We start from the raw sequence: 25449 nt of genomic DNA, 5'->3' as shown, positions 1-25449 counted from the left end.
CTTAGCTGGATGGGAACTATTTTACTCCAAATTTACAGTGACTGCATTGGATACGCCAGAAAATGATGGATCAGTACAGTTGTACAAATCCCAGACACAGAAGTATAGCTTTTCAAAAACAACTTACAAAGCAGCCTTCCAGGAGAAGAAAAAGTCCACAGTAATGACAGCACACTGACAGTACAATAAAGAGGAATTTTTTATTCTAACTGCAGGGGTTGACAGTGACCAGAAGGCAAATGCATAAAATAGGAAAGAAGAGCCTATGTTCAAATGTCATAAACTCCCTGCCTCAACTGAAAGAAAAATAAATATTCTCAAAATGTGTTTACTTTGTATAGGTATAATAATAATAAAACAATAATTTATCTGACCACAGTAAGTATTTCTGAGCTTGAAGCTGAGGATCTAGTGCTACATGACATTATCTGTGTATAAATAAATCCCTTTCAAATGTTAATTGCCATAAAAATAAATGAAACCTTTGACATCTGGTGATGAGGAAGACTGCAGAAAAAATGAAAATGACCAGTGAGTGAAGGGTTAAGTGGGTAGATGGTCATCTTTGTGAGCAATTTTTGTTGACAGCTTTTAGGCTACCATTCAACTGTAGAAACAAAGCTGATTATTATCATTAATTCTTTTATTACTGAAAAAGAATGATAGCAACTCCCAGGGATGACTATTTCTATATGAAATGAGATTTGCAGGCATACATTGCATCCTCAAAGAAGATCTCAATCTAATCTCAATATTTATTGAGATATTCGAATCTCAATATTTAGTTCTAAACAAACCTTCCTTCAAAATTTTTATTTATTATTATTATTATTATTTCCAGTTCTTCCTGTTACGTTATCAAATGCTTATGTTAGAAAGAAGGATTTTTGTCTGCAGTTTTTCTTCCCCTGATATTTCCCATGTGAAGCCACAATCCTCAAATGATTTGTATAAAGAGGATTAGAACATGTCATCACTAATTGCAGATGAGGATTTAAAGCAGGGATGGGCAGGAGAAGCAGAAAGATAAGGTTGCCCCACCTGTCTTTATTTGTATGGCATGAATGCTTTCCTTCTACCTCTGCTGCTCCAGAAAGTTAGCCTGGCTTCCACATCTGTCGCTATCTTATGGCAAAAGAAAATAGATCTTTGTTGAACATACTGAAAAACTAACTTTTCTATTGAACATCATTCCCAAAGATCCATTTCTGCCATGAGGCCTACACAGAATTAGTTGGTTCATGAAACCACAAGAGAAGGAGAATATATAAATAGATAGGAATAATTTCTGACCTAAAAAAAAGCTAGGTTGCAATTGTGGAATTATATTTTCCTGCTCCACCATTTTTTTTTTTGTTTCTGTCACTTTGCAGTACTGTTGTTGATCTTTACATATTCCATAGGAGTACATCCTGTGAGTATGGAAATAGTAACGGTAATAAGTGCAAGACCCAATCATCTGCAAATATTACTGTTACTTAATGTCAACAACGGGTAGTAATTTAATTAATATATTTAAAGAATTACATAAATAGCAATAGAACAAAATTATGTCAGCTTGCATTTCCCTTTGTTTTGCTTCAAGACAAATCAATTATGAAACACAAATCAGAGTAATAGATACACACTTAAAACAATTTTGGGTCCCAGACGTTAATTAACCATGACTGAGAGAACTTTCTCTCATAAAGATAAATGTTATATAATAAAGAACCTAAAAGCTCACATGTGAAGCCATGGACTACTTGGAAGGACACTTTGTATCTTTTTATTAGCCCTAACGTTCCTTGATGGGTTGAAGTCTAAGGAGGTAAGGCAAAATAAACAAGACCAAGTAGTCAGAATTGCTTTGCTGTTCTCTGAATGGATCATTCCTCAGTAAACTGCATATGCGGAGGAAAGAAGTTAATGCCCTTTCATTTTCTTTAAAAAGGAATTTTTTCTTTCAAAGCCTGCTTTCTTCAGGCCTTGCAATGAGACAAAAAAGTGACTCAGCAGTTTCAAAATATGGCAGGACTGTGCCAGAGGGAATTTAATTATCTTCAGACATCTAATGAAAAACACAGATTTTTGTCACAATTTTCAGGACTTGTCTGTCAAACCTTGGCAAATCAGGAAACTGGAAAGGACTATTTCTTGATTAAGGCTGAAGAAGAGCTTGAAGTTCATTTTAAAGGAGAAAGGATTTGGTTGTTGTTTTGTTTCAATTTCTACCTTAATTACTAAAGATAAGGAAAAAAAAAAGAGTAAAACAACCTCCTTGTCTAACCTATCAACAAAATTATAGCCAAAGTTTTACTTCTCTCTGTTCCTCCTATCCTATACCATATTTTGACCTTTTTGAGTGAAGAATTTTTTTTTTTTTTTTTTGGAAAGCAACCCATGATTTTAATTAAGGAAAGAATTAAATGCTTTGTTCTCAAAATGAAAGGAAAATAAAGTCTCAGTTGTATTAAGCAGAGTTGTTGATGTAACATTTTGGTTCTTGATCATCTGAACTCATGATAAACACTAGTATCTCTCTGTGAAAGCAATGTTACTAAAATGACTTAGATTCTTTTGGTCACTTACTCAGAGTACTTCCAGTGAGAAAGGCACTGAATAGTGGACAAGAAACAATTCATGAGGACAGTGCCTAGTATTTTAAAATGTATATGCTATTTCTTGACTGGTATAAGAGGTATGATAAGTGTGCTGTCTCTCTTTGTGCTGACAGAGCAATATCTTACATAGCAGAAGTGCATACCTTTTTAGCAGGCAGCATTTGAGTCCTATGTACTAATCTTTTACCAAAGTGGTCGTATAGCTCAACCTTTCCTGGAATGGTGCCTCTGTTTTAATGTATAGCTGTTGGTGATGCTGGGCTTAGAGAAAGTTCTTTGAAAAAATAAAGCCTTGCTGCTAACTTTGTCTCCCAGTGAGTTGCCAAGCCACTGATAATGACTCTGCTGTTGGTTAATCTGTGCTAACAAAGTGTGGGGTATTGAACAACACAGTGGCTTTCCAAAGCCTACTCGGATTCTTTACCTGCTTTCTTTCCAGTACAGTTGCTGCTGTCCAAATAGTCTTTGTGGAAAATTTCCTGTGTGGGGGCATAGAAATGGCAGTGGAGCCTGCTGAAGGTAGTATTTTTCTTCTGTAGAAGGCAAGTACATACCCTGTTGACCTAGCATAAAAGGTCATGGGAAGCATTTCTATTACCTTTCATTGACTTGGATAGCTTTCTTTATGAGTATTTTTTGAAGACAAATGGCTTTGGCCAGCCTAAGCATGGAATATTTCCATCTTTCTTTGATCTGTTTTTCTGCACTGTTGGGTTGGCGTTGGAGCAAATGTAGAGAGCTGCTGCCAGGGAGGAGTACTTGAGCAGAATGCGACCAGCGCGGAAACTCTCCCTCAGCCAAAACAATTTCTCACCAGAGTTTCCTCAAAGTTGTGAGAACGTACCAGAAGGATACATCACGACAACTCATATGGATTAACACAAAATGCATATCTGTAAGTGCAATTATTTCTGTGAAAGAAAGATAAGATATGATTTGGGTAATTTAATGATGTCAGTCTCTACTCTATTTTCAAAATTGACTGGTGTTTGTAGGGTCCCGATGAATACAGCTCAAAGTATGCCATTTTCAGAGGTACCATCTCTCCTTTCAAAACCAGATCTATTTAATGGTGGTGTGCAGCCAAAGAATTCCTCTCCATTCTGCAAAATTATATTTCATTGCAGCAATTTGAAGTCATACCCAAAAGCTGCAGCAGTTTAGAAAAATTAGCCAGCCTGTCTGAGCTTAAATCTCAAGCCTAAACTTTTTATATGCAGTGATAAATCACTTGTTAACTTTCTACACAAAGGGTGTTTGTTGATGCATTTGAGAACATTATAGAGATGTTTGTAATTATATAAGGATAAAGTAGAAATTCTTTTATGAATAAATTATTTTTAGTGCTATTTAAGTTGGAGAATTTTGAAAAGTGTGCATTGGTTATATTTGCTCTCTCGAAAAGAGAGTGAAGTGAGAAATATCTAGCTTTCTTTTATGTTGAGGAGGCAAAATGTATCAGGTAGATTACAGATTTAGGTAAAGATGCCTGGATTTTATCTGAATTAAAATATTTTCAGGGACAAGCTTTCCAAGGTCTTTCACCTAATCATGTACTAAATCACATTCTTCTATTCAGTAAAACTGCCTATGCTTCACAGGATGGTTTAGTTTAAAAAATGAAGTCTTAGAGCTCAAAAACCAAGTAATTCATTTTCTAGTGCCAAGTACATAAAATGCCCTCCTCTTCCTTATCCTTCTCCAGTTTAGGGAGGCCAGCTTAGCATTCTGCCTGTTTTTGATTAGAGATGAAGCACAAATCTGAACTGGCATGGTTATTCCAGTTTAAGTTACAGACCGTTGCTGCCATTATTTCTTCTCAGACACAAACAATTGCCCATTCAACTTCCAACTACAGGCTACAAATTCTTGATGGTTAACCATTTACTATGAGTAAAAACTGCCTTGTTTCTCCTTTTCTCCATGGGCCACCTCACCTCTGACAGCTGAGACAACTGCACTATCTGCTATCCATTCTCTGTGGAAAGACTTGAAGTTTTCCTATGCTCTCTTTTACTATGGACCAGAAACTGAGTACTTTTTTTAATGTTAAGGATGGCCAATTGCACCTCATCTGGTTTCTCTTTGCTTAAATAAATTCACACATACGTACTCCTCAGATCAGCCAGAGATCAGTGTGTCTAAAGAAACATTATTTTTTTCCTTGTTAGAGTAGGTGGGGGTACCTATGCACACTTGAGCCTATCTTGGCAAATTCCAAGAAAAAGGTGAATGATAGAGCAACACCTGCTTTTTCTGAAGATTTCCCCCGCTGTAAAGAAGGCTAGATTTACTTCATTTTATTAAAAATTATAGGCTAATATGGAATGGGACTCAACACATAAGCAAGGAATATGTCTATGATAACTGAAAATCTTTGCCCAAGATAAGCCAACTTTGTTAAAATGTCTCTGTGCCTTAAGTTTCAGGCTTACAGAAAAACACCTTCAGGTTTTTACCTTATGATTGACACTGTTGTGAATATACAGGGAAAAAAATCCAGACTCTCAAGATGTGCAAAGTTCCCTGAGTCTTATGTATCTGAATACTACTCAGCTCCAAACTTCTAGAGTAAAGCTCTGGCACAGCAGCTGGATGCACATCAGCAGATCTTTGTACTGGTAACAAATTCTTGTAGAAGCTGGTGATTCTCCTACTATAGTGTCTAGGCTTGCTGATGTGATTATAGTTGCTGGACTGGGGCCTGTGTCCTCCTTCAGAGAAGAGCAAAATAAAACCCCCAGTGCCTCAACTTTTTCTCTCAGAGCTGTTTAATGTAGAAAAAAATGACTCCACAAAGCTAGCCTGTTGTGAGATAATGAGTTGCTGTCCCCAGTTTGTAATTCCTAAGTTCAGGCTGACGCATTGGCAGCTGAACGTTTTAGGGTAGACTTACCACTTCTCTGGAGCAGATGTATATTACAGAAAAGTTGGGAATTTCAAGATATATCTCACCAATTTACTATATGTAACACATCTGAGAAACTAAGCATCTAACAATAAAGAAAGGGAAGAAAGAGCATTTTTGATCAGCTTACAAGACCTATAAAAGTGCTATCGCCTTATTAGAAACTTTTAGGACCTAAAACTCACCAATTTTAAATTTGATTAAAACTTGAAGAAGTTATACATTATAAATAGTAACAATAGGTCAAACATTTTAAAGGAATTAAGCAAATCTGTTGATATGTTAATGGCAGAATACACAAAATCTGTAACAAAGTGATAAATGTTCTTCAAAGTATACAATTACAATGTTAATAACATTGCATTTTCTGCCATTACTGATGAATTAAACAGGTAAGAAAAAGAGGTCAAAAAAGGACATGAGGATTGAATGAAGTGTCCATTTTCAGTAGATGGGATAAAGACAGGCAAATCTACTATCATCAACTATAATTGATATAGGATTTCTCACTCCTTTACAGCATATGGAAAACAAATCTTTCATTGTCATCAACATCCATTTACATTAAAAATGGTGGGAATGTACAGGTAATTGGAAAATCAGTCTTCAAAATCTGAACATTTGAAAGCGGAAAAAATGCAATTGATTTTAAGTACACAGTGTACATGCAGAGGATTAGCTAAATCAATTTTATACTGAAAATATATAAGTGCCTATAGAGCATATTGTTTGGGGTAAGAGTATATTTTCTTCTATATTTTTATGAAAAATGTATTGCACTCACTCCATCATAATTTTTCCACTGTTGTTTATAGACAATTCAAGAATTTGAAGCCAAGACTGGGTGCTGCAAAATTTCAGATAAAAGCTGTGAGGAAAGAGGGCAATATGCAGACCATCTCACAGTTTCATATTCCCACAGAGAAAAACATCTTTAAGAAAACTGGATGTATAATGAAAAAGCAGAGAAGTGTTTTATCTCATTATTTTCCTCTCTTAAATCTCAGGCTCACACCCTCCTCGGCTCCTGAAGACACAACTGTTTACTTGTCAATCATGAGCAATGCTTCCCTTCCTGGAAAACCTTTTTCCCTACATTTTAAAATAGTTTTAGGAGTTGGAGCATGGTAGTTAATTTAGACTAGAAGAAGTAGGGTCTAAGCAAAGGTCATCTTATCCTGACTGAAGAGTTGAGGACTGACTGCAAGCCTGAGTAAGCAGGAGAAAAATACTAATGGAGCGTTCCCCCCCCCCCCCCCCCCCCCCCTTTTGTGTGTCACATTTCAGGCTATCAGTCTTAGAATAGCAAACTCCCTAAGCAAGAAGCTTTAAACAGGAATGAAACTAGTGTTTGAAGACAGGCCCTGTTGTTTGGAGCCTCTTTTAGTCAACGTGGCACCTGTCAAGACCTGAACACCTGGTTGTGTGTGTTTTCAGAAATGTGTGACGTGATAGTTGCTGTCACCTCCTGTGATGCAGAGGAGGTCTGGCACTAGCCCCAGGGTGTTTTGTTTGAAGACTGGAACTGTTCTGGGACTGCTCCTAGCAGTGCTGTCATTTCCATCTCGGTCAGCATCTGATCTGTTTGTGGGGATTGCAACATGGAGCACACCAGCCAAAGCGTGCCCTTGGCAGCTTATTTGCCTAGGAAGGAGTGAGATGAGCCGAGATCTTTCCCTGCCCTCCTGGGCTTGTTCTTCTTGAGCTACCTCACCAGGGCAAGAGTTAGAACAAAAACAAGAGGGATCCTGCTAGCCCTTAGCTGAAGTGTAACCAGATTTGAGTTTAGCTGAAGCCATTGACTGCTGCTAATACAGGACATAGACGCCATCCTGCATCAGTCAGGGCTGAGCTTAAGGTTAAGGTTTTGGAGATAAGGAACTGCAGAGCAAAATTTGTTGCTGGTTACCAGAATGGCAGTGGTGGGAGGGGGCAAATGGAGGAGGAGCAATCATTCAGAACGTGCTAAGTGGCAAACAGGTGTATTTTCAGTGAGGTCATACTATAGAGCATTACTTTTTTTTGCTGGATTTTCTAGAAGCCTGAAGGGGCAGATTATGCAGGTGCTCTGGTAATAGTGAGTGATTAATTTGGAGCAATCTGATTCCTGCACAAGGAGTTGGAAGGCTTAGGATCTGAACAGGTAGGTTTTTGCAGCACCCTACTAAATCCGTGTGGATGTGACTTATATTGTTATTCACATAGACGATCCTCCTCCACCCCCCAATTAATTTAGAAATGACTAATGGTTTCTAGGAAGCCCCCAGACAAAGACAGGATTAGGGCTGTCTCTGTAACGGCTGTCTGAGATGATAGGAAGAAAAAGTTTTATCGTTGAGTCTTTCAAGGCCCTTAACTCAATAAAAGATGTCTGTTCTTAAGACTCATCATTAATTCTATGTCAAGGAATGGTTGCTACAGTGTTGTTAATATCAAGGTTGGCCCTAAGGCTAAGATTAAGGCACTGGACTGGAGATCAGAAAAGATTTTGTTGCTGTTAGACCCAGCAGGGCCTGTTATAACGTAAGTTGTTGCTAGATGAAGCAATTCATTCTGGTAAGCACTGGGATGAGCATGGACTGCTGTGGTATCTATACAGTTATATTTAGTTTAGGATTATGTATAGCAGATGAGAAAAGCCAAGGTGGAAGAGAGGAGTTCACTTCTTGATTATGCAGGACAAGAAGAGTTTGGATGAGGAATGGCGAAGATGAGACAGATTGTTTATAACTAGCCATGGAATAGTGTGTGTATAGCTGAGGATATGGTTAATGCTAGTGTTGGGTTTATGGATTATGGCTGAAGTGCCTGGGGAAATAAGTTTATTCCTAAATACCACAGGGCCCACATGGCTAGATGAAGGCAGTCCCAGGCAGGGTTTATGCTGTGGGAAAGGCCATTGCAGTTGGTTAGTGCCTTGGCTAGTACTGAAGACAGTAACATTTGAGGCAGAATATGCTCAAGGCTTGTTAGCGGCAGAGATAAAGTCGAGATTCCCAATCCCAAGGATGAGGGACAAGTCTGTCTGAGACACAGCAGAAGGAGGCAGAGGAGAAGGATGGTGGTAGGGCACGGAGGAAAGTCTGGTGAGAGTTGTATCTGCTACTCTGACTGTTGCATGGAAAATAGGAGAGAGGTCAGGGACCCCCTGCACATTTGAAACTTCTGGGGCTCCAGCACTGGCAGACTTGGAAGCCGAGCATGTAAGCTGCAGTGCTGGCTTCATGTATGCCTGTAGCTGATGCTGCTCTACGAACTAAGATTTATTGATGGGTGCACCAGAACTCTTAGGATTTCTGTTAACAAAACCCACTGGCATACGGGTGCTTTTGCAGGAGGAAGACGCACTGCACTCTGGTTGAGGCAGCACTTGAGGCAAGGTTTACAGTTAAGGAGCTTGGCAGCAGGGTTTGACTAATTATGCTTATTGTTTCCTCCTAAGAGGTTTGCATGGTAGGTTAAGGGAAGGGTTGATGATAAAATAGAGCAGCTGGTTCCAGCTACACAGGAAGGACTGGGAGGAGGATAGGTGCAAGCAAGGGTGGATGCTGGATGCTGCTGGTAAGAGCAGAGCTTTCAAGGGAAGCTGATAGAAGTGGGAGAGAAAAAATGACTGGAAGAAGGAACATTGAGGGTGAAAAGTGGGTGGGAACAGACAAAAGCAAGATGCAATTTCCTAGGGCTTTTATTTTCATCCCTGTCCTCCTTCCTGTCTTTAGGGCACACCCTGACTCATAGCCTGTCCTCTCAAAAACCAAGCACAGTGCAAGCTACGTCCTTCTGTGTTGTTTACAGTAAATGCTTTGATGGCTGATTAGAGGACCTGGTCATTTTCAGCATCCTGAGAACACTGCACCCTCTTTTTCTCTAGTGCTTTTTAGCAGAACGCAAAACACAGAAAACCTCTTTTCTCTCTTTCTCTCTTTTATTTTTTTATTTTTTATTTTTAAGGATGCTTTTGTTCTGAGCAGTTTAAGTGAATACTTTGTAAATACTTTTCTATTACGTGAATATTGGTCCTCGTCATTCACTGGAACAGGGATAATGTGTTAAAGTACCCGAAGTGTTAAAGAATTATCTAGACAGTGTAGTTGACAAAGAAAATCCTTAAAGGGCTAATAAATACATACATATATATATATATTTGTATATAGGTGAAGGAATGAAACACTAAGTGTAGCCAGCTGTTAATAAAAACAGTTGCTTCTGGAATGAATAAAAGAAGCAGCAAGATACTGACTGTGAAGCTGACATGATACTGCAATTTGAAAACTAATTCAGGAAAGAACAGAATTTAAATAACATTTGGATGCAACAGCAGGAAACAGAAGGAACAGGTGTTTAACAAGATTTTTTTTTCAACTGTTTAACCTCTTTGTTAATGCCAAAACCCAAACTCTGTTGGACTCTGGCTTTATGTAGTTTCTGTAGTTGTTCTTTTGGCTGTTTCATGCCTCAGAGCATTTCTTCTGCTGTTCATTTTTCTCTAGGGAGCTGGGCCTCTATCTCTAAGTACTTTTGATCTCCATTGTATGTGTTGCTTCCTCTTCGGGAGTAAGTAGGATTACATGGCTGTGAATAAGGCCTGGCATTTGTTACTTTGCTCTGCAGGTTCACTGGAGCATCTGCAGGAGAGAATTTTAGATCTCCTTGCAAAACTGGATGAAATTTGTTGCATAAGACCTAGAAACCAGGGAAGGCTTTTCTCTGTGATCATTGTAAAATATAAAAACATAAATAAGTGTTTTGCGGTGTTTCAGGTACTTCTGTAGTCTTCAGGGATATCTCTTAATAAAATAGGTCTCTCACTGCTGACAGCCTGCTGAGTGACTTGGAGTGCATAATACTGACGTGGCTTTACATCTTGGAAGAAGCTTCTGGTTTAAGCTACCTTTTAGCAAAGAGATCTTTCTCTCTAGCCTTTTATGTCAATTTCACACTGTTCCTTGGGTTTAGGAAGTCAAAAAACAACAACAAGAACAAAAAAAACACGCACAAAAAACAAAACAAAACAACCCCCCTCCCCCCCCCCCAACAACTCTATAGTGACATCTGTTTTAAAGAGGTGCCTTTTAATGTTATGAGTGTTTACTTAAATCATGACTTTAAAAAGTTCCTTCTTGAATTTCTGTGAAGGGTTCAGGGTCTGATGAGAAGAAATTATATACTGTTATATCTGTAAAAGCATTGGACAATAGACAGAGTAAATACTTAATGTCAGATTTTGCTTCTGTGTACCTCCCACTCCCTTAAGCGCACCCCATTAGACCTCTGCCTGGTAGGGACTTTTGCATACGTATCTCTAACTCTTTAGGCCTGTTCTCACAAAACTTATCCCATTAGCTGCTGCTTTTTGTTCTTATTATTCCTCCCACTTCTCTTCCTCATTGCTTTCTCACCCAGTGTGCAGTCCAACCTGCTGACTGATATTCCTCTTCCAACAAATTAGTGTTTTTGATGCTAGAATCTTTTTACTTCCCTTTCCTTGTTTTTATTTTTTTCATAATTAGATCTCCCCCCCCCCACCCCCCCACAAATGCTGTTCAACTCTCCTTGATAATCTCTCTGTTCTCTGAATAAACAGATTCATCTTCTCACTCCATTCCAATATACGCGTATACAAGAACTGATAATCTCCTGCACCTTGCTCTCTCTGACCAGCCTTTCTATCCAGGGCAGGGTTAGATTTGCTGTCAGGTCGCTGAGTGCATCAGCACATTCTGTGACCTCTTTTTAAGCAGTTTGGCTGCCTGGGCCAAGAGCTATGACATTTGTTATCAGCTTATGGTATATTTTTAACTGGGTATTACTTGCTGGATGTTAGCTCCAGGGCTGCTGGTGACTTGAGTTTCCCTAATAGGAATCCCCCCCCCCCCCCTTTTTTTTTTCTGGTGACAGTGCACCAAGGACACACTTGATTGTGCAGGTTCCAAACAGATCTCCAGGATGTGGCCCTTTAAAGGAGAAAGCACAACTCAAAACTCAGATCTGAAGGGTCCATCACTGGATATGCTTAGCTCACAACTTCCCTCTTAGTCTTTAGCTTGAAGACATTTTGGGATCTGAAGTCAAAAGTGATCAGCAACATATGATAAAAGAAGATCTCTTAGGTAACATGATCCAAATCTTTGCAGCACTTTGCTTAAAACCAGTGTTTTGGACTTCATTGTTAAAGTCTTATGAAGTCTGAAAAAACGGGTTGAGTGTATGAGTCCATGTAAGCATTGGGCTTTATAGCAGCACAATCTGGAGACATGAAAGTGGGCAGTGAAACTGTCTCACCACCAATGAAGTATTAAAAAGCAGTATTTTAAAATTTCTTCCTCACAGACCTCATCCTGCTCTCGGACAGCATGAAAACATGTACTGCTCAGTATTTAAAGACATCTGCTGTCCTTGGGGCATGGCTGCTTTTGTGTGTAAAGTATTAGATAGTTCAATGTCCAACTCCATTGAAAAAGAACACAAATAAGTGAGGTGCATTGAATGGGCCCTTTTGTTACTTCTATCCCATTTGCCAGTTTACAAGAGACTGTGTGTGTGGATCCTGGTACCTTCCTATCTGGCAGGATGGTTTTGAGGAGCTCAGACATGACAGTGATTCGACCCATTAAGCAAACAGATGCTTTGTAGAACTGATGTTACACCATTTCTCGCTCTAGAGAGTTGCTTTCTGTATGTTTTTTTAAATTATTTTTTATGATCTTGATTAATACTAATTGGTATATGATTGCCTCTAAAAATACTGTTCTATGAGGGAAACTAATTTCTGTTGTTACAGGAGCTAGTATTTATGAGAAAACAATGTAAAGCAGCCCTGTGTAAATGATGAAATAGGCCATTTTCTTTTGTTGTGATTTGTTTGTATCTGTCTGTATATTGTTTTCCTTGATAACTTGAATTGTAACTCCTACACCTGCAACTTACACCATATGTTTTAAATCATTTCAGAAGTAATGAATGGCTAGAAGACATCACAATTTTAATGAAAAGCCATTATTAGATGAGTGTTATAGAAGTTTTTTCTTTTTTTTTTTTCTCTCCAGTTTCCTTTCAGTCACTATACTAAATATTCTCTTATGAAGAATTCACTGCTTATTTATACAGTAGGGTTGTTTCATTTGTGGTCTGGTCCTATTTGGAGAAGGAATCCACCTGCATACATTCCCCGAAGTTTCCCTTTCTCTTTCAATGTGTATTGCAATTACATAAAATTAAAAGCAGACATTTTAGATCTCAGTAAACATAACCAGAGGATAAATTCATCTTAAAAGCTGGCTAGGACACTAAAGTCACAATTCACATATTATTTTTGTCAGCAGCATGTTCAAACTACCAAGGCTCTTCTTCAAAATCGCAGCTGTGATATCTACAATAAATGAACTACAGGAAAGCTGCAGTTAGGTCATACTGCCTTGTCACTGCAGATGAAACAAACGATAATAGCATTACTGCATACTGTTTCTGCAGCGTGTTTTGTTCACTAAAAGCAATTGTAATGATTAATGGTGTCACAATAATGTATGCTGAATGCCTTTCTTCCTGCTCTGGGTGATTGGCTTAGGTAAGGAGCATGATGGGGTAGACCAAGCTCAGCTGGAGCAGTTTGGTCCCTGTTTTGTGGTGGGCAAGTACAGAGACAGGTGATGGAATTGGCTGGGAGGGGAGGACGGGAAATTGGCTAGGACCAGGTGGTTTTTGGGGGCTAGATGGGGAAGGGGAAGTTTTCTGAATGAACCAGCTGGAAAAGCTAAGGCCAGTATGCTACTTTTCAGTGGGGAGGAAGAAATGCTCCAGGCTATCTATGTACAATTATATATGTCTTTATGAGTGGAAAGAGGCAAGTCTCCAGAGTTACACATTGTCAGTCATTGCTGCTGGTCAAGGGGAGGTGTTAAAATTAGGCTGCTGGCTGGAAGGCTATTAGGAAATCAGTTTGGGCATTTTACTGTGTTTTAGCAATCTAATTCTTAGAGTAACTCTTATGGGGCTTGCTGCCAATTATTTCAAACAGCTTGAAAAATGCTTCTGCCTAGGGTAAATACAATCAACCTGAGAAGAACTCAAACTGCTGCTTCAGAGCACTTGCATAAACATACGTTCCACATCTACAATTATGTGTTTTACAGAATGAAATTTATTTTAAGTGCTATTAGTGGTTTGGAAGGCTTATACTAGCCTCCTGCATGCACAGGCTATTTGACCACAGGTGTCTGATTCAGAAGGTCTGCAAAACATCTACTTTGCGTGTTTGCAAGCAGTCCAGGAACAAATTGTTTGACAATGCTGTTACAAACCTGGGCCATATGTGACAAAGTAACAGAAGCCAGGAACAAATAAGAGTATTGTGTGTGCTAAGTGATTGCAATAGTAGGTAACTTGATGCGCAAAATGCACAGAAGTCCTAAAATTATGCCTTATGCTAAAGGTAAGAGACTGTTTTTATGTTGGCTCATCTTTTGCTTTTTTGCTTGGGCTGAAGTGGTTTGTCTTAGCTTGAGGGATCTGTAGAGGAATTCCTGCCCTAACCCTGGGAGCTGTGTTGGTAGGTAAACTGGCTCATGCTCCTTGCAGTCTGTCTCTAGCTGTAGCTAGTTGATGAGACCAAATTGGGGCAAAAAAGCTGAATACTGAAAGGCACTGCAGATTTAATCTCAGGATTCAGAGGAAGGAGAAGGGAAAACTCAGAAAGGACGTGTCATAGGTAAAAAGAACTCCTCTCTTACTCTTGGCAGGTAACCAAAAGAAATACCAGTGCTGAGGCTTAATACAGTATTAGTGTCATGCATGTGAATTTTGTTGGCTGTTCTATTGCACCATTCAAGGATCTGTAGAATAGATTTAATTTTCTGTCTGCAGAAATTCTTAGGTGTATAAATCCCTATATAATGTGAATGACCTCTGTTTTAAAACAGTATGAGTTACTTGTCCCAGCTGTCCTGTCTGGAAGGCTGATCCAGATTTTCATGCAGACAAGCATAAAGTTAAGGTTTTTTTTCTTCTAACTTCCAGTTTTGGTTGATTCATAAAATACTCTAAAATGTACAAAAAACAAAACCAATACAAATTTGAATATATAAAAATAGTACAGAATAAGATGAATGGATTCTTATCATGTAGTTGCTAATTGATCAATAGTGTTCGTTTTGAGTAGGCACTCATGAAAAACCAAGACACTTGTTAAAAGAATCACTCCAAGTTGCCATTACTAGTGTATGATCTCTCAATTTTACTGCAGTTTTGTAGTTATTTCTGATGTCCTGTCTATAACTAGCATATTAATTTTTTAAATAATCTTTTATTTGGGAGGAAGAAGGAGCTAGATATACAAATGACACAGCTGCAAAAACTTGAAATTTTTCCCAAATAGTGCTTAAAATAGATTTATAATCAAACAAAAGCAACTATTCTGTTCCTGTGAGACTGACAAATTACAAAAGTTTACAATCCACACCTCCCTCAAATCTACATCTGATAAGCTTGCAGAGACTAAACACAAAAGTTTACCCAAGGAATATCAAACTGCAAGGGATGCTGAAGGGGTGTGGGGGGAGCAGGGGAAGTGATGGTCTCTCCTTTGTGAGATGCACAAAAGGAAAGCAGCAAAATTCTACACCAGAAGCTATAAAATTTAAAACTACTTCAGAAAAGGATTGTTACATCTAACTTAAATCTCTGTAGAAGAGCCTTGCCAAAGAAAGAAGAGGTTCAAACAGAATTGGAACATGCAGGGATGTGAGCTCTAATCGTAATTGTTTGCTCCTTCAGAACCTTTATGCCATCTACTTTCCTCAGTATTTCTGTGGTGAAAGACACCAATGGTATTCTGAACTCTTACCCATGTGATTTCTGAAGACAATGGTTGCAAAGTCTTTTGATTAAAACTAGCACTAACTAAACAACATCATTGCTGCCCCTGGGACATGTACATGTAGATGCACTGATGGTAGGAGGAGGTGCACAGCGAAGGGTACTAGGCAAACAGAGCCTTGTAAGGAAAAGTTCATCTGAAAACCAAAGAATTTTACCTAAGCATTATGAATTCAAATTCACAGAAAGCTAGAGAATAACTTGTTGCATACAAAATTGATATTTGAAGTACTGGAATGAAATGTTTGCACTGAAAAGAAATGCTGTGCAGGAATTTCTTGCAGGATTTTTTGAAGGAGTAATGTAAATAAAGACTATTTGCTCATTAGCATGGAAACTAAGCAATGAAGAGATGGGATTCAGCAAATATCAAATGTCAGAAACCCTGTATATAAAAGCCATCAAAGCAGCAATATTATCTTCTTGCAGTATGTCATATGTGCATCTTGGTTGATGAACAGCTAATTAATCTCATAGGCTAGAAGCTTAACAAACCACCACCACCACCAACAAAAAACAAACACAAAGCAGCCTGGATGAGCAATCTTTACACCTGGAAGAGAATACATTGTACAATTAAAAGTTTTTTCAGATCCATGCACAGCCAGGCATCCTTTATGCTTAGTGTAGTGTTTGATTCTCATATTATCCTTCCATTAAATGAGTTTTAAATTCTGATTGTTTTTCAAAGTTTTTTATGATAACTCTTCTGTAAATCAGCTGCAATGATCTCTATACTGTATTCAGTGTCCAAGGCAAACTCAGTCTGTAACCAAGAATATTTTTACTGTAAAGGGTCCTTTTACTTGGTTAACTTATCACAACCTTTCAAGTTGGATGTAATACAGGAGGACCACGATTTTAAAACTATTTTAATCCACCCATTTAAAAGTAGTAGTTTCTACTTCTAATGATATTAAATTCACCAATATGATGTGAGAAATTCCAGGGAAGAGATTAATTTTGTTAAATGTAGATGTGTGCAATGCTGATATCTATTAAATATTTATTTTTTTTGCCTTCCATTTATATTCAGTAGCCCTTCTAGGGTGCAGTGTTTTGTATCTGAAAATTAAACTTTTAAGAGGTGAGAGGAATTATGCTTTTTCTTTTCATTGGCTATAATGAGAACATAGGATGACCTGCTCAGATGTAAATATCTAAGTTACCTATGAAAATCTTGCTCCAAACAATGATGCCAATTGATACAACTTCATAAAAACAAATATTTGGCGTGCTCTAAAGTGGATCAGCAGTACCACTTGGAAAATCTCACCTACTAAAATCAGTTCTGCATGTGCACATCCTCAGTAAGAATGTGGGAATGGGGCAATTCCTTTATAATGTACTTAAATCTAGAACCCACCCAGCAGTGATGTTGCTAGGTGACTCATATTATTGGCATGGATATTGACTGAAGCCTACTGCAGGAGTTGAATATCTGAGATTCTCTGTTGGGGTTGAGTAGACCTTCACAGCTCAGACCAAAGAGAACAGACCTGTGCACAGCAGCAACTCTTAATGACAATCAAGACCTGTTAGAAATGAAGTCTTTTATGGGCTCTTTATTTATTCCAGGAGTCTTCAGTTACTGAGTATTGCTGTAGTTACCAGAGTCCTGGAAGACTGTCCTTGATGACCAAGATGTCCTTGATGACACATCTTTTTTGAAGGTATATGTTAAACTAAAATACAAAATCTACATTATTTAGTTAGGCCATGTCTCATGTGGGAACTTTATGAAGAGGATATAGTCCTTTCCTGAGCTACACACTTTACTCACAGCTCTGTGCCAAATATGAAACTGCCATGGGTTGACTACTATTTTATCATCTTGAAAATTTAATTTTCAAATGAGAACAAGAGAAACCCAGCTCTCTGAGGGCTTTTCATCTTTCTGTTCCCTATTCTCCCTTTTCCCTGTTCATCTATTAAAGAGTGAAAAAGGGACCAGAAGAGCAGAAGTCATTAGGATATTAATCCAGCATGTTAGCATTACTACCATTTAGCAGTTGAAACAATTATTATTGCAAAAGACTGTGTAGTCTGGTATGATGTGCCAAGGTCTTAAAATTAAAGCTAGCGTACTTGGAAAATAAAGCAAAAGAATTATTCATCTTAAATTCCTCCCGCTGGTATACTGCAGTTTCTGACTCCACGTCCTTCCAGGGTGGTAGAGACTACTTCTCTAAGCACCATGTTAAAACAAAACCTAAAATCCCATGACCGCTTTTGGTTGCAAATTTGAAATGTTAGCCCCGGTTTTATTTCTCTTTGTATTGAAGACTAGGGCAAACATACTCTAAATTACAATTAGAGGAGCCATAGTTGAAACAGTGCCACGCTCCACCTCTGATAAATCAGAGGTCAAAAAGCATAAAGATATTGCTTTTTCCCTTGCAAGAATCTTGTTATGAGCTGGAAACACTAATTACAGTAGTAGTAGCGCACAGGCTAAATGATTTAACAGTTAATAAAATAGTGAGTATGTCCAAACTGCCTGGTACAGATAAACAAGTTACATCAAGTTCTTGCTTGGTTTTCTTAGACTTGTATCTAAAAGGCCTGTTCTTGTGAAATTTGTGTAGGAGTGGTTTAGTATTTAAAACTCCAAGGGAAATTTGAAAATCCTGTCCTATAAGTGTGCTGAAGTTCATGATTTAATGCAATGCCATGAGAGAACCGTAAGGTACTGGTGTACATCAAAGTGAAAATTTTAGGTCTTTAGTTATGCATTTAGATACACTATTAATATGTTATGTGGATCCAACAACAAAAAGTGCTTTACCTTCTTCTTTGAATATGTGAGGCTCAGACAGCACCGAGAACTGTATTGCAGTGGACTTAAAAACAAGATTTTTCACAGTGAAATAAGTGGCAGCCAAGCAAGGGGATGTCAGGACAGGACTGGAGGTAGGGTAGAAGAGGTAAACTCTAGGTGAGTGGTGCGTTGATGCTTTCTGTTTGGATGACTCCCTGCTGCTTTTCCTTGCTGCTTCTTCTGGAAACTAATGCTTTCTCTCACCCTGTTTCTGGGATGAGCTGGCTATGAGGAGCAGAGAAAACCCTTCCATGGGACAGGAGAGTTCAGTCTTTATTTTCATGGGGTTAGACATGAGGGATGCAGCTTGCTCTGGGTATGGTCCCTGTGCTTGGGGCAGTCCTAGCACCACCTCAGCAGCTCCTGTGTCCTTGTGCCACTCCTCAGCATTTTAGTTGTTAAAGTAATTTTATACTTCTTAGAGAATGTTGCAGAAAGGTGGAAGAAAACTGCAAAGACCTGCAGTGGATTTGGAGAATCTAAAGACATTTGAAAATAATTGAATCAAAACACGACCACCTCAAGGTCCCTTCCTTAAAGGTTTTGTTATTGATCATTTATCTGAGAACTAGACACACAGATGGCACTAATCCCCCCCTGAATGTATACTGCAGTATAAACGTTCCATTCAAATAATATATTACAATAAATAACATACAATTTTCCCACAAAGTTCAGTCTCTCTGTACTAAAAATTGATGTATTCATTTATTAATATTTAATGTTTCTGCTGTGTAAGCTCCAGTGGTAGTTTTCTGTAGGCAATTTGTCTTTTATTTACAGGCATGTATAATTGTACATGACAGCAGGAACATAAAAATATTTGCAGATAAATATTACTCAAAAATAAAATCTCCCCAATTTAAAAATATTCAAGGATGTTGAGGGATATATTTTAAATGTTAACTAAAGAACAGCTAAACATTTTTCAAATTGTCCCATCTGGTGCAGCTGTAAATAACAATCTGTCTGCTTTAAACCATCTTTTGTTGGCTATGTTAGCAAATGTTAGGATTATTTGGTATTAACTGACAATTTCATCTTAAAGTACATTCATGAAGTTCCACAGTGTTGACAGTAGTACGTATATCATTTCTTGCAGATTGATATGGTACTGAGAGAATCTTTGTGCAAACATGTTTAAAGCACTTCATCTTTATGTTTGAAGATATTTATTTGGATAGAGTTAGAGATATTTATCACCATCTTTACTTTGATCCTCCTTTCTGCAAAAATGCAATAAGCTGAAAAATTAATGCATCTGGAGAAGTAGGTAAGGCAGTTTCATCTGCCACTGAGAGTAATCACTTAGGCATGAAAGATTGGCTGACTTCTGGATGTGAGTGGGTACAACAACGATGTCTTGCAGACATTACATGTCACCTAGTGGTCTTTCATCAAAGGAGAATTTACATTTACAGGTGTTTCCTTTCTTCTAGACAAGTGGTGTGTAATATGATAATAATAATTATTATGAAAAACTGATATCATTACAATAAAAGTAGGTAATTATTACAGATACCAGTATATGTTACTCCATATGAAAAAGAAAGGGGGGGGGATCAGTTCGCTCCTGTTGATAAGCACTTGAATATTGATATGAGACAGGCAGAGATTTCCAACCTGTTTCAAATTAAAATCAACTTTGGCACTTGGCCCGCTGGTTTGGACATAATATTCTTTACCATAAGATAATTGTTCTGAAGCTGGAAATGTAGGCGCTAAAATACGCTTTGTTTATTAAAGGACAAAAATGAATTAATGGTCTAATTTTCTCTTCCCAAGCCCTGGAAAGTTTTGTCCCTGAAAATATTTTTTCATGTAGTTTAGTAATGTGAAGGTGCTACAAGTATACAGCAAAGGGCAGAGTGAAATACAAGTGAAAGACAGCACCACTAAGTCCCAGGTACTTCAAAAGTTGTGCTGAAAAGAGACTTTCTCTATCATCTCCCACTCCAATATAAAATTGCTGCCTACTAGTTATGTTATTTATGTGTATTCAAAGTCACAGTTACTAGCTTACTTTTAAAGCTGGTGTTTTAACTGCTTGCTTTGGTGTGCAAGCCCAGCAGAGGAGATGTGCTGACGGTGAACCAGATCCAATATTTTCTCGTTTATCTTAAAAAAAAAAAAAAAAAAATAAAAAATAAAAAAGTTGACAGGAAACAAAATGCCCAAGTGTCAGTGAATCAATTTGGCCAGAGGATTCTTTGTTAATGGTAATTATGCGTGAGAAGAAGTTGGCTTGATTGTCAGCTTGAGTTTGTAGAGCTGGCAGATTGCAGAAAACAAAATGAGTTTAACTTGCAAATAATGTATACTTGACACGGGAATAACTGACAGACAAGAATTTATAAAGTTCCTGCCTGCTGCTTTTATGGCCACTTTATAGGCAGAACTATCATTTATATGGAAGGAAAAAGTACTACCATGCTCTCCTGCTGTGACTGAGCATTGTGATTGAGCAAAACCTGGTTAGAATGGGATGCTCAGGTCCAGAACCCCTTCAAAAGCAATGTAGTAAAACCTGTTGACAAACAGCCTGTCCCTTCTGTGGAGCAGAAGTGCAAAAAAACAGCTTTAACATAAGTGGCTTAGTGTCTGTGAAGTAGCCAGATTTAAGATTTTTTTTAATCAGATGAATGTAAGAATTTTCTTAAAGTTGAATCTTTTCCCCATTTGAATAACTAGTCTCACATAAGCGGGAAGAACTTCATATGGAGACTGTGAAAACAAACAAACAAAACCACCCAAACCCCTCCTGCATGTGGGATCTAAGGATAACAACATCCTGGCATCCCTCCAGAGCCCTTTTACATTTCAGCTAGGGAAGAAGTGGAGCAGGTGCTCCTGGGCTTTGCAGAATCCCCCGCTCTCTTGTTTCTCTTTTTAACTCAGGTTTGTAGAGTTTTTTCAAATGCTGCTCAATACCTCAAACTGATATTCTGAGAATGAGAAAAAATGCTAGCAGATTTTATTTCCAACGTTTTTTTAAAAAAAAGTCTGTTATCAAACTGAATTGCATAACTATATATCCATTTTTGTAAAGGCAAAATGCATTAAAAGAAGTCAGTAGAAAAGGGAATTGGTTTTAGGAACAAATAAATACGGGTTATCTCTGAAATGTCTTTGTTCAGTGACTGTTATATGGAGTCCAATTGAAATGTATGTTTGTTCTGTAGGGTTTTTTTTCTGTGCTTTCAAGAATGAAGGAAGTTAGATTTGACTAAAAGGAGGAATTACGGAACTGGAATTTATGATACATATATTTGCAATTGCTACTTAATAAGATACATTCAGAAGTAGTGAAGATGTAATATACTCTGAAAATAGTAGACATTGCAGAAAATTGCATGGCAAAAATGGATTAAATTGGATTTAGAGCCATCCATTACTCACTGGAAATGAACTTAAAAGAAGATGATACAGCTTGGCATACAAAATAATTATTTTAAAAATGTATATGCAGTAAAAGGTTGTGTTAGCATGTGTGCAACAGCTTCGGTGACCTTGGCTGGTAGGGGATGGGGGAATTTTGCCTTCAGACTACTGCAGGCTAATTGGCACTGCAATCCAATTTTCCAAAAATTTATTTAACGTTACTCTGTTTGCAGAATCCTTTTCCTCCTAGACTGATGCAAGGTTTTTTTAATATGAAACCTTAGATTATGTTTGTGAAATATGTGGTTTAAACAGGTATATTGGTGCAAATGTAAAAAGGGATTTACCAAGGTGGTGTGTCAGTGGCAAAAAAAAAAAAAAAAATCTAAATGTCTGAACAATTCACAAACAAAACATGTACTTAGGTTTACTTAAGCCTGTTGAGGGAATATCCCACTCACTCCAAACCTGAAAAGCATAGAAGTAATCTGAAAAGTCTTGGGCCTTCTTTTCTGTTCTTATGTTTCAATAGTATCAATAGTTCGTTTTGGCTTTGACAGCCTTTGAATAAACTCTGCTGAAGTTTTAAGGTAATGGATTGAGGGGAAATCCTTGGTTGCTTTTCCTTAAACGTGTGTCTGCTCTGGGCAGCATGGATGCAGTCAATTATGAGTGCTGAGCCACAGAGAAAATTCAGCTGTTGTAAGAGAAGGCAGAGCATGGCTTCTCCATTCTCTCTCAGCTCAAGGAAAAACTGGCAGAACTGGAAAAGTGCATACTGTGCTGGTTTGTCCAAAATAAAACTGTCTTGTGAGAGAATGTGTACCTCGTGTGGGGAGTTGTCAGTGTGTATACACATATATTTTGCTGGAGTGAGACATATGCAAAATGGAAGGTAGTTAAGCTGATTGATAATATTAATGTGACAAAAGATTGTTACTACTCCATGCTGGAATATTATCTAACAGGCACGGTGAAACATCTAGGACATCATGGAGGAATCACAGAGACTTGATTAGAGAGAAACTGATAGAAAAAAGGACTCGAAACACTCTTTCTTCTACCTGCCTCAGGCAAATTTGTCACTAAACCTTTTTTTCCAGACTGTGATCAGTCTCCATTTCTAACTAGTTTTGTGCCAGTTACTCTCTTTGGAAGGTTGTTCCCAAACTTCGTTGCCTTGAAGGTAGAAACATTTTTCTAACTTCAGGATGTTTGCTCTCATGTCAAAATTGCCCTTTAGCTGTTTTCTTTTTTTTTTTTTTTCCTTTTCCTTCCCTTTTCTGGTTTTTACTTTAGTGATACATTTGCAGACAGAACAGAACCCTTGTCCTTCTCTCAGCCATTATTTTGGCAAGCTGAAACAGTCTTTCAGCAACCTCTTTGCAATTATATAGTCATTTAAGTCTTGTTCTTTCAGAATTCTGCTGTGAAAATTATTTGGTCTCAGAAGACCAAATAAGCTCCTTAACAATCCCCCTAACCTGATTTCTGTCAGCCATTCTGCCTTTTGTTCCATGCTCAACATCTCCTTTGATTTGAAACGAGGCAGAGTATTTACTTAATTTTTTGTTGTACCTAGATTACCTTTAATCTCTTCCATTTTTTCCTGCATAGCAACTCTGTTTTTCCCGTTTGTTTTAATATCCCTTGCAAAGCCTAATTTTCACTGTATGTCTGCATTTCTTCATCTCTAACACTCAGCTCTCGTGGCTGCTCAGTACTTTCTTGGTTCTGCATACCTAGCATGTTTGTGTTGCTGCTGCTCATCTTACTGGGCAAGCCTCTTTACACATTTAAAATAGTGATTTAGTATTTAGACAAGGAAAACACACTTCCTAAATGCAGTGCTATACTGTACTTCCAGATAGGTTACTTTAGCCCCTTGCTTTTCCTATCTTGAAAGAAGTTCTTAGAAGACAGACACAACCTTTTCCTTGCTTAGCATTGTCAAGTATCCCATCTTGCATGTATATGTTGGCCTCCAAATTATATTTTGGGTGAAATACCCATTTGTCCTCTATAAAGATTTATGTAACTTGGGTTGCTGGTCATGTATATTTCTGCATTCTCTCCCAAGTGGTGATAAAAATAAGCTTTTCTATTACTCCATGGATAACATTTATGGACTGTGTAGAAATTACATAAAGTTCTTTCTTTGGTAATTCTAAAGGAAAAGACAACAGTAAGGTTAGTTTCCTCATGGTAGACATTTTTTGATAGTGTGGTGTAAAATGAATGCTAAACAGAATTTCCACAATAAACAAACTTTTATAAGAATGACAGTAAATTAAGCTCATATATATTTTATGCTGTCATACAGGTTTTGAGATCTCCTTTGTATCTGTTTTGATATTTTTTTCTTATTCTCTCCCTATTCCCCCACTTTTCAAAACACATCCTTAGTTCATGTTATCTTTTGTAGCCTTCCATCTTGTTTCTCTTTTATTTCTTTGAACTGCTTCTTTTCCTTATTCCTGTTTAACTCCTATTTGAAAAGTCATTTCTTGCTTCACCTGATTGCCTGAATAACACTAAGCCATTTTTGTTGTGAATATTTTGCAACAGGCAACTTTGAGCACCACAAGGTCTCTTGCCATCTCAGCACTGAGGAAGAGGAAGCTGTCCTTTGCAGCATCTGTTGCCTAGCAATCTGTTTCTCAGGTGTCTTTAGCTGTACGGCATTGTGATCAAAGCTTCAAAGGCAAGTGGAAAGGAAAACAAAAATGGGCTTGAAAAACACTGCAATCAAAGTGCAGCACTTGCTGCAACATGACAGCGAATAGATGCCAGCAAAGCTTTATGCCCTATGTGCCATTATGTACAAGAGGCTTCAACCGTTTTGCTAAGTGCCTTGTGCTCTTTGGAAGACACAAAGCAGTCGTTACCATCTTGCAGCTCTCCACTGGATGGTGTCACATGACTCTGTTCAAGATTTGAGCTAATATCACTCAGCCTTGGTTTCCAAGCCCTGCTGTTTTTTTTTGTTTGTTTGTTTTTTTACATCACCACAGACAGTTTTATTAACCATCAGGTTGGATTCTTAACAACAGCCAAGGACCCGGAGTAGTGTGTTTCCTACAGGACAAAGCTAATGTGGATGAGATGGAGTACCCTGAGAAGCTCTGCAGTTTCTCACTCAGACGTCACTCAGAGCCACGGAGCCAGGCATTGTTTTGCATGTAACAGACCATCTGTGTGACCCAGTTGAGCCATTTCACAACACAGCAAATAGCCCAGACTGGCCCTGGCTAAAGGTGTGAAAGTTCCCCATACTTTGACCATATTGTGCTCATGCTTAAAATAGGTATAAAAGAAACCTTGTGAAATACAGCTTTATTAATACGGATGATGCCCAGGTTCTTGAGATGTCTGGCTTAATTTTATTCACACCATGAAGATCATAGAATCACAGAATCATTTAGGTTGGAAAAGACCTCTAAGACTATCTACTCCAACCTTTAACCTAGCACTGCCAAGTCCACCACTAGAAGATGTACTAACTAGCTAATGCCATCACTGAACAAAATTAGATGAAGTGATAAGTACCATTCATGATGTTAGAGGGAAACCAAACGTATCTCAGTGAGACCACCTGGATACAAACAACATCTGGACTAACACAACATAGTCCCAGCCTACTGTGACATTTATTTATTTATTTATTTTTTAAATTTTTTTAGCTTATGTATGTAAGTCCCATTAACTTTTGGTGAGATTAACTGTTTAAATAATCTAGGGATTCATATTAGTGTTTTATCTGTGAAGTGACCCCCGAATAGAAGCACAGAATGTTCTCTGTTATTCAGACATTTTATTCTGCTTATGGTACAAATAAAATAAAATAAAATAAAAAAATATCCAGG

General features: G+C 38.0%; 1 protein-coding gene and 1 long non-coding RNA gene across 23 annotated transcripts in view; one reads left to right on the top strand and one right to left on the bottom strand.

Annotated features, from left to right (window-relative positions):
* HTR1F (5-hydroxytryptamine receptor 1F) overlaps positions 1-25449 on the bottom strand; it is a 120729-nt gene that overhangs the window by 70839 nt on the left and 24441 nt on the right. The window lies entirely within an intron of this gene.
* Positions 6802-25449, top strand: part of LOC308180711 — a 39301-nt gene continuing 20653 nt past the window's right edge. For 4 of the 14 annotated variants that reach the window (XR_013941160.1, XR_013941161.1, XR_013941162.1 and 1 more), the window contains exons 1-3: positions 10565-13351; positions 16960-17054; positions 18191-24840. This is a non-coding gene — a long non-coding RNA (uncharacterized lncRNA). Of the gene's footprint in view, positions 7655-8042; positions 9073-10564; positions 13352-16959; positions 17055-18190; positions 24841-25449 lie in introns of those variants that run through there. The other 10 variants (XR_013941157.1, XR_013941158.1, XR_013941150.1 and 7 more) reach the window with 10 other exon arrangements.

Source organism: Anser brachyrhynchus (genome assembly GCF_964034855.1).
Source record: "Anser brachyrhynchus genome assembly, chromosome: 1".
NCBI classification, from domain to species: Eukaryota; Metazoa; Chordata; class Aves; order Anseriformes; family Anatidae; genus Anser; species Anser brachyrhynchus.
This window is presented reverse-complemented; position numbering and strand designations above follow the sequence as displayed.